Source organism: Ranitomeya variabilis, chromosome 8 (genome assembly GCF_051348905.1).
Source record: "Ranitomeya variabilis isolate aRanVar5 chromosome 8, aRanVar5.hap1, whole genome shotgun sequence".
NCBI lineage: Eukaryota > Metazoa > Chordata > Amphibia > Anura > Dendrobatidae > Ranitomeya > Ranitomeya variabilis.
In genome coordinates this window covers 108,591,079-108,601,188 of record NC_135239.1, presented here as the reverse complement: position 1 = coordinate 108,601,188, position 10,110 = coordinate 108,591,079, and the positions used below count along the sequence as shown (strand labels likewise).

Genomic DNA, 10,110 nt, shown 5'->3' with positions numbered 1-10,110 from the left:
CCATTCAAAATAAAACAATAAAAAAAAAAAAATCAAACCTACACATATTTGGTACTGCTGCGTTCAGAATCGCCCGAACTATCAATAAAAAAAAGGATTAACCTGATCGCTAAACGGCGTAGCGAGAAAAAAAAATCAAAACACCAGAATTACGTTTTTTTTGGTCACCGCGACATTGCATTAAAATGCAATACTGGGCGATCAAAAGAACTTATCTGCACAAAAGTGGTATCATTAAAAAGTCAGCTCGGCGTGCAAAAATTAAGCCCTCACCTGACCCGAGATCCTGAAAAATAGAAACGCTACCGGTATCTGAAAATGGCACAATTTTTTTTTTTTTATAGGAAAGTTTGGAATTTTTTTCACCTAGATAAAAAATAACCTAGACATGTTTGGTGTCTATGAACGCGTAATGACGTGGAGAATTAAAATGGCAGGTCAGTTTTAGCATGTAGTGAACCTAGTAAAAAAGCCAAACAAAAAACAAGTGTGGGATTGCACTTTTCTTTCAATTTCACCACACTTGGAATTTTTTTCCAGTTTTCTAGTACAAGACATGGTAAAACCAATGGTGTCATTCAAAACTACAACTAATCCCGCAAAAAAATAAGCCCTCACATGGCCATATTGATGGAAACATAAAAAAGTTATGGCTCTGGGAAGGAGGGGAGTCAAAAACGAAAACGCAAAAAGGCTGCATCTTGAAAGGGTTAAAAAGCCAGAAGAGGGGAAGACAATGGAGTCTGTATGAGGAGCTGACACAGCGGCTCTGACGTAGATGCTTCAGTGCTGAGCTGACTATCGGGGGGGATTTCTACGATCCTCGCCCCAGCGACTCCGCTGCAGTCACCTCAGCAGCGAGCCGAGCAGCTAAGAGGACCACAGACAATCACCATCATCATATGCTCCACGGGCCGGAAGTGACGACATGCGCTGGAGTGGAGACGTGGGCGTAGGTGACGTCAGACGTGTTTACCAGACGTGCATGCAGATGAGTTGGTTGCCGGAAGCCGTGTGTGGACTGCGGCACAAGTGCTGGTGCGTCCCCAGAGGTCAGTGTGGTCCCCTCCGCGGCCCCGGCAGCTTGTGCTCCTGTGCGCTGTGTTCATGAGCTGAGACGCCATTGTGCTCTTATCAGTGAGGTCTCAGCTGTATGTGAGGCGCCGTCCGTGCTCCTCGGTACTGTGCGGTCACTCACCTGAGTGCTGCCCGGTGGAAAGAGCATGCGCCGGCGCCTATAGGACGGGTGTCACTTTTACAGGGTGATAACTGCTGGGACCTCCCCACAGAGACCCATCACTGGCCCTGAGATTCTGAGTGCCCTGTGTCTGTCCACAGCTCAAAGGTGCATAAGAGAGATATCCACTAGGGGTCTGTGCCCACGGTCTGGAGCTGCTGCGGGTTTGATACTGTGTACTTACTCAGCATCCAACTCGCAGTGTCCAGATGTCACAGCATAGTGGATGGGAGATCTAGAAATCCAATGCTCACTCTGCATCCACACATGCCCGTGGCTCACTTGCGGAGACAGATATGCGGCCTGTCTTTCCAGACTGCAGCATGTCGTAGAGAAACTTCACCCTTAGAATGTATTGGACTCAGTGAATCTGCACGGTCCAATGAATACGTGCAGATTTACCGGTGTTCTATAGACAACAGCACTTTGGACTCACCCAACATAAACTGCATCCAATGCGCTACTAGTTCCAGATTGTGGGCATCCGGCCTTATAGTATGGGTGAGCTGTCCTCCATACAAGATGTGGAGGGATGTCCGGCATATAGTATGGGTGAGATGTCCTCCATACAAGATGTGGAGGGATGTCCGGCATATAGTATGGGTGAGCTGTCCTCCATATACGACGTGGAGAAATGTCCGGCATATAGTATGGGTGAGCTGTCCTCCATATAAGACGTGGAGGGATGTCCTGCATATAGTATGGGTGAGATGTCCTCCATACAAGATGTGGAGGGATGTCCGGCATATAGTATGGGTGAGCTGTCCTCCATATACGACGTGGAGAAATGTCCGGCATGTAGTATGGGTGAGCTGTCTTCCATATAAGATGTGGAGAAATGTCCGGCATATAGTCTGGGTGAGCTGTCTTCCATATAAGATGTGGAGGGATGTCTGGCATATAGTATGGGGGAGCTGTCCTCCATATAAGACGTGGAGGGATGTCCAGCATATAGTCTGGGTGAGCTGTCCTCCATACAAGATGTGGAGGGATGTCCAGCATATAGTCTGGGTGAGCTGTCCTCCATATAAGACGTGGAGGGATGTCCGGCATATAGTATGGGGGAGCTGTCCTCCATATAAGACGTGGAGGGATGTCCAGCATATAGTATGGGTGAGCTGTCCTCCATACAAGATGTGGAGGAATGTCTGTCATATAGTATGGGTGAGATGTCCTCCATATAAGACGTGGAGGAATGTCCTGCATATAGTTTAGGTGAGCTGTCCTCCATATAAGATGTGGAGGGATGTCTGGCATATAGTATGGGTGAGCTGTCCTCCATATAAGACGTGGAGGAATATCCTGGCATATAGTATGGGTGAACTGTCCTCCATATAAGACGTGGAGGGATGTGCGACATATAGTATGAGTGAGCTGTCCTCATAAGATGTGGAGGGATTTCTGGCATATAGTATAGGTGTTAGGGGTCGAGTTCCCGCTTCTGCACAAGGGGAATCTCGGGCCATCTCCGCTGCGGTCTCCCATTCTTCTCCTGCTGCAGTGGAGTCTGCTCAGCGGAGATGTCGGTCCCAGCATCTCGCTCAGTCTGACTCTGTGCAAAGGGTTACTACTGCCTTTCCAGCTTCTGCCATTGTAGCCAGTACTGGGCAGCGGCGAGCAGACGTTTTTGGGACTCCTACTTTTCCCTTTCTGAGCATGCCCAGGATAAGATCTCTCATTGGGGATCAAGGGTCATATGCTCAGATACTGCAGCAAATCCCATTGGTCCTCTAGGAAGGTCCTGAAGGTGCTCAACTAATGTGGCAGCCTCCCATTGGTTTTTCTGGGAAGGTCCTGTACTTGCTGCAGCTATAAAAGGTTCGCATGACAGCACGGCCATGCGCTAGTGTACGTTTGAAAACGTGTGTGTGTTGAGTGCAAGTCGTTCTTTAAACATCCCCTCCCTTGTGTATGACTGCTCGCATAAGGTGGATGTCTGCTGTCTAGCGCCCGACTAAGCTATCAACATTTAATATACGATACAGCGTCTGTTGCTGTGACCGCCAGTGCGGCGCCGTGCGCTATTAGAGCGCTTCTCTAACCCAAGTCTTGGTGGTTGGTGGGGTCCGCCAGTGTGGCACTGCTCGCACTCTTGTGATTAAATTTACTATTATTAGTTATAGTTTGACACCCAGTAGCGGTGTCGAGCGCAAGTGGTCTAGACGAACTCTGTTCCCGAGTCTTGGGATTGAGTTCTGTGACTCCTTGCTTGCGCTTTTTGTGCGGTACCGCGACCCTCTGACGTAACAGAGTTCGCTTCCACTGCCATATAGTACCGCCATTTGCCAGCAGCAGGTTCCCTTTTGCACGGTGGACCCCGGGCTGCGAACACACCAAATATCATCTCACTATTTACTTGGTGCGTTCCGCCAGTCCTAACAAAACACTAGCGCCAGGGTCTGGCTAGTAAATGGCGGACGATCAGCGTCTACAGCGGTACATCCAGCAGCTGGAGGGTAGGTTGGCGGCTCTAAAACGCACAACCTCAGCTGTGGATGTTACCGCAGTCGCTGTTTCAGGCTGCAAGTGTAGCTGCAGCCAGTTTGTCCTCTGCCAAACCTGCTCCGACGTTATCCCGTCTCCCACTTCCGGACAAGTTTGCTGGTGACAGTAAGCTATGTCGGGGATTCGTGAGTCAGTGCTCCATACAACTTGAGCTTCTGGCTGCACGTTTTCCTACGGAATGGGTGAAAGTGGGTTTTATCTTATCCCTTTTGTCGGGCAGGGTGTTGGAGTGGGCAACGCCGCTGTGGGAATGTGATGATCGTGTGGTGCAGAGTGCTCCTCTCTTCCTGGACTCTCTGAAACAGGTCTTTTTAGGAGCTCGTGTCACCCACGATACGGTTCTCCAACTGTTGGCAATAACACAGGGTTCGTCCATGGTCAGCCAGTTCACTGTCCAATTCCGGACTCTGCTCTCAGAGCTGGAGTGGCCGGATAAAGTCCTTATTCCGGTGTTCTGGAAAGGACTGGCAGACCATGTGAAGGACGCCTGGGCCACCAGGGAGATTCCCGCCACACTGGAGGAGCTTATTACAATATCTACCCGCATCGACCTCCGTTTTAACGAGCGGAGGTTAGAGCGGACTCAGTGTAGGCAGAGGTTCCGGCTGGCTCCCACCTTCGCCAGACCTCTAGAATCTTCCGTTCAGGTGTCCGACTCCCATGAGGCCATGGAGGTTTCTCAAGCAGGACCTAAGTCCCGGGCCGCTCGAGTACCCGTGGTTAGTAATGTTTGCCAACAGTTAGGACATTATGCTAATAAATGTCCACAGCGGTCGGGAAAACGATCGTGTCTAGTAACCATTGGAGGAGGTTCACTAGACACAGCGGCATTTTCCTTCAAGCTGTCCTTTAAAGGGACAATCACGTTAGGCTCATCCACTCTGACAGTCGAGCTTTGTGTGGACTCTGGAGCAGAGGGGAATTTCATGTCCTCTGCTTTTGCTCTGCGCCATGCAATACCTCTGGTGATGCTCGCCAAACCGGTGACTGTTAGAGTAGTGAATGGGTCGACTCTTCCCTCACAAATCACACACCAGACTGTCCCTTTCACATTATCCATGACCATGTCCCCTTCCCACCAGGAGATTATTTCCCTTCTTGTCCTTCCCGAGGGAATGAACGAGATTCTGCTTGGAATACCCTGGCTCTGTTTCCACTCCTCACATATTGAGTGGACCTCTGGGAAGATATTGGGTTGGCGTGAATCATGTAAGGGCAGATGTGTGAGGGAGTGCGTTCAGGTTTCCTCTACTGAGATACCCGCAGATCTTTCTTCCCTTCCCAAGTGCTATTGGTCCTATGCAGACTTCTCCAAAAAGGCTGCGGAGACCCTTCCGCCTCACCGCCCCTATGACTGTCCTATTGATCTCATGCCTGGAGCAGAACCTCCTCGGGGACGGGTCTATCCCCTCTCTCTCCTGGAAACGGAGGCCATGTCCCAATACATCCAGTAGAATCTGGCAAGAGGGTTCATTAGGAAGTCAGTGTCACCTGCAGGTGCGGGGGTTCTTCGTGCAGAAGAACGGGGAACTACGTCCATGCATAGATTACAGGGGTCTTAACGCCATCACCGTTAAGAATAATTACCTGTTGCCCCTGATTTCTGAGCTCTTTGATAGACTGCGGGGAGCAAGGGTATTTACTTAATTATATCTGCGTGGTGCTTATAACCTGATTCGCATCCGTGAGGGGGACGAATGGAAGACGGCTTTTAATACCAGGGATGGGTACTATGAGTATCTGGTAATGCCCCAGCCGTTTTCCAAGACTTTGTTAACGATATCTTCTGGGATATGCTCTCCACCTCGGTCGTAGTCTATCTGGATGATATTCTCATCTTCTCTCCTGATATTGACTCCCACCGGAGAGATGTTGGCAGAGTCTTCAACCTCCTATGGGCAAATTCCCTCTATGCCAAGTTGGAGAAGTGTATGTTTGAGCAGGAGTCTTTACCTTTCCTGGGCTATATCATCTCCGCCCAGGGATTGGATATGGTTCCTGCCAAACTACAGGCTGTGATGGACTGGCAAGAACCCCATTCTCTTAAAGCGGTGCAGCACTTTATGGGGTTCATTAATTACTATCGCCAGTTCATTCCCCACTTCTCAACTTTGGTAGCTCCCTTGGTAACCAAGGGAGCAACTCCCAAATTGTGGTCTGAAGAGGTCTCCAAGGCTTTCTCTTCTATTAAGTCCCATCCTACATTGTCCCGATGTTGATAAGCCGTTTATAATGGAGGTGGATGCCTCATCCGTTGGTGCTGGAGCAGTCCTCTTCCAAAAGGATGCTCAAGGTCGGAAGCATCCTTGCTTCTTCTTCTCCAAGACCTTCACACCAGAGGAGAGGAATTATTCCATTGGGGACAGGGAGTTGCTAGCAATGAAGTTGGCCTTCTCGGAGTGGAGACATCTTTTGGAGGGGGCTCGATTTCCCTTCCAAGTCTTCACGGACCACAAAAATTTGGTATATTTACAAACAGCTCAGCGGCTAAATTCTCGTCAGGCCAGATGGTCCTTGTTCTTCTCCCGGTTCCATTTCACCCTCCATTATCTCGCTGAGGAGAAGAACATTCGTGCTGACGCCCTCTCTCGCTCTGTTGTGTCTTTTGAGGAGGAGGAAGGGGAGCCTCGGCTTATTGTCCCTTCTGAGAACCGTAGCTCCGGTTTCGCTAGAGTCAGTGCCTCTGGGCAAGACTTTTGTACCTATTAATTTGCGACCAGAGGTTCTCTCTTGGGCTTATTCATCCAGACACACACAATCAATATTCCCTATATGTGAAGATATGAATTGAGCAGGCTCAAAACGGGGTGAAATAAACCCGAAAGCACTCCGTGAGTGACAATAAATAGCTAATAAAAAGATGTGGAGATGTGCATGTGCACCTGTCACAAACTCAGGCATAGACTATCCCCACCAGCAGTCAGCATATATAACAATATATCTCTATGAACAAGCTAGGATGGATGTTATGTCAAATAGAGCAAATAAACAACCGTGCCTGCTGATGCTGGGCTAATACCACTGAAACATGCTAGTGAGGATTTCCCACACCGGAGTTGTGTCCAACAGTGCCCTGCCCATAACCCATGTTTCAACACAAAAAGTGGTGATACTCACTGGGATTTGTAAGAGCCCACTGTCTCCCAACGCGTGTCGCTACTCCTGGTAGCTTCGTCAGGGGAAGTGAGAGGCAATTGGTCATGTCAGGTATTTGTAGTAAGTGCACTTACTGGAAAACCAATGGTTGCCGACACCTGTGTCCGGCAAACATTAAGCTGTGGAACAGTCAGTCTGGGTCAAGGTAGATAAATAAGGTCGAATAGATAATTACTTTACTCCAGAACCAGAGTTTATTAGGTACCTAGCCGTATCGCAGAGTAGTCTGTCAAGCCTCTCGAAAGTAGCAAAGACGCTTGCGCTATCCAAACCACCACGTCAATCATACATGGAAGCCCCTCCCTGGAAGTCTAATCCACCAATTAGTCTGGTTCCTATACATGACTTAGCTGGGTATGTTAGGCTGTGGGCTGCGTCTGCGCTAAGACCTGACCGCCCCTTGGCTAAGGCGCATGCGCTGTGCTGGGATTCCCGCTTACCCTAATACGATAACAAAAAGCTGCAAGTCAAGCCAACGGCGCACGCGCAAAACAGTAACATATACTGCAGAAGTGTGGAATTTACCATTCAGGTGGCGCAGCGACGCCTGTTGGCGGCTGCAATGCTGCGCCGTCCAAACGGCTAAGTCCACTAGGAGGGGAAACAATTTGTATATGTATGCGCCCAATAGCTGCAAGTTCCAATGACCTACAACATACTCGTCGCACAAAAAAGTTATATATATATATATATATATATATATATATATATATATATATATATATATATATATATATATATAATTATATCTATACACCTTTAATGTATGCACTAAATAAGCTCTATTATGTGATCCAAATTTCTTATTTTAAGATTTTTGCTACGATAAGTTCCTGTGTGCATGATGGCCGGCATTCCCCATATTAAAAAGCACTACATGCCACGAGGGTCACAGCTAATGCCCACAATGCATCACACTGGGCTAACTGTGGACAGAACTAGTCACCTAATCTCTACTAGGGGCGCTGATCTATGTCATACTTACGATACCATGTCACTACAACAGCCATTGTATCCACACTTAGAGACTGAAGTAGCCCGGGCTGGAGAACAAGACAAACCCATTCCCACAACGAAGGGGATCCTGAGATGTATTACTCTTTGTATTATAAGTATATCAACAATTATCAAGCATGGCAAAGACGCTATGATACCCTAAAACACCCACACAAACCACTATGGGTACCCAATCTAGATTACCTGACAACTCAACTGATAGCTCCATGTCATCCGTTGCGGCAGTTATATATAAGGCAAAAGAAAGCCAGTATAAAGTAAATCCTCATTGAGGCCCCCCGGTGCAACAGACCCCAATAAATATATCCAACGTGCCTCTAATCTGAGTAATTCTCCCTGTCGATCCGTTTTCCGAAAATTATTCGGGACTTTTTGCAAACCCAGCACTCGTAAACCCTGGGTGCTACTAGAATGCACTTGTAAGAAATGCATAGCTACCGTGGAGATGTTCTTGCCTCTGGACAGATCCTGTCTGGCCAACTTAATGTTTGAGATATGCTGCTGAGCTCGTCTACGCAGCTCCTGCGAGGTCTGGCCCACATATACCTTAGGGCAGGAACATACGATGGCATAAACTAGATTAATTGACCTGCAGTTCATGTAATCTCTTAGTGTGTAGACAACTGCATCCCCCGGATTGGTAAAGGAGGAGCCCGCACTCACAAACGGACAGATGTTGCAGTCTCCACAGGGGTACATGCCGGTTAGAGTAAGGCCTCTACCCACTTTTGTGGTTGGCCTCACAAAATGGCTCCTAGATAGAGTCCCGTAAATTTGGTGCTCGTCTGGCCGTAAGCAAAGGAGTCACAGGTAAAAAGTCTGATACTTTCGGATCAGTCTTTAAAATGTCCCAATGTTTAAATAGCTTTGAGATTGAGTTCCAATGATTATGATACGTGGTAATAAATCTTAAACTGTCGTCCGGACGTTTGATTGTAGGCTGTAACAAGTTCTCCCTTGGAGTAGATTTGGTGCGATGGAAGGCACTAGAAATAATGGATCTTGGATATCCTCTTGCTTGTAGCCGTTTCGAGAGAGAGTTAGCCTGGGAACAAAAATCACTTGATCGGGTGCAATTCCGTCGAATTCTATAAAATTGTTCAACCGGTAGGTTCTTCAGATGATATGGATGAAAGCTGTTGAAGTCCAGAAGGCCATTACCGGCCGTACTTTTGCGGAAAAGGTCTGTGTGGATAGTGTCATCCTGGCGAGAGAGCCTGAGATCCAAAAATTCCACTGTGGACAAGGACATATGGTAGGTTAGATGGATATTTAGTGAATTGCTATTCAACATCTGTAGGAATTCCTCACACCCCTCTCTTGAGCCCGTCCAGATAAAGAAAACATCGTCTATATAATGAAACCAATACAAAATGTGTTCCCTGAAGGCCCGCGACGGGTACACTCTGGTCTCCTCCCACCAACCCATGAATAGGTTGGCAAAGGACGGAGCACTGCGGGCACCCATCGCAGTGCTAGACACCTGCCGGTAAATCGAAAAATCAAAAACAAAATAATTGTGCGTAAGCACAAAACTGAGAAGGCTCAAGAGGAAGGCATTGTGAGGAAGATCCCCAGACTGTTTTCGTCTCAAAAAGTATTCTACCGCCTTTAAGCCATCGCCATGTGCTATGCTGGTATACAGTGATGTGACATCAGCTGTCACCAGTAAGGCCTGTTCGGGTAGTTGGATGCCACCCAATTTTTCAATCAATTGTGTGGAATCTCTTGTGTAAGATGACAAGTTCTGTACCATTGGTTGTAAATAGAAATCTATGTATACGCAGGCTCTCTCGCCAAGGCCACCAATGCCCGACACTATAGGCCTGCCAGGGGGGCAAATAAGGTCCTTATGTACTTTTGGTACAAAGTAAAAAGTGGGGACCACTGGTTTTTTAACAAAGATATAGTCCCTCTCTTGCTTCTTGATTACCCCCTCAGATAGTGCTGCATCAAGTAGTCATTCCAGTTTACTATTAAAGATCTGTGTTGGATCAGATGGTAACTTAACATAATTTCTGGAATCTCCCAATTGTTTGGACGCCTCGCAAAGATACATGCCAATGGGCCACAAGACTACATTGCCCCCCTTGTCCGCTTCCTTTATTAGGAAATCCTTATTGGACTTAAGACCTGCAAGGGTCCTTCTATCTCGTATAGATAAATTTTGGTCTTTATTTTGACATAGAGACAAT

General features: G+C 47.7%; 1 protein-coding gene across 1 annotated transcript in view; it reads left to right on the top strand.

Moving 5' to 3' along the window:
• Positions 1–904: 904 nt before the first annotated feature.
• The window catches only part of PLPP6 (phospholipid phosphatase 6), a 73,583-nt gene continuing 64,377 nt past the window's right edge, over positions 905–10,110 (top strand). The window contains exon 1 of the mRNA XM_077278053.1: positions 905–1,052. The gene's annotated coding sequence lies outside the window, so the exon portion shown is untranslated. The remainder of the gene's footprint in view (positions 1,053–10,110) is intronic.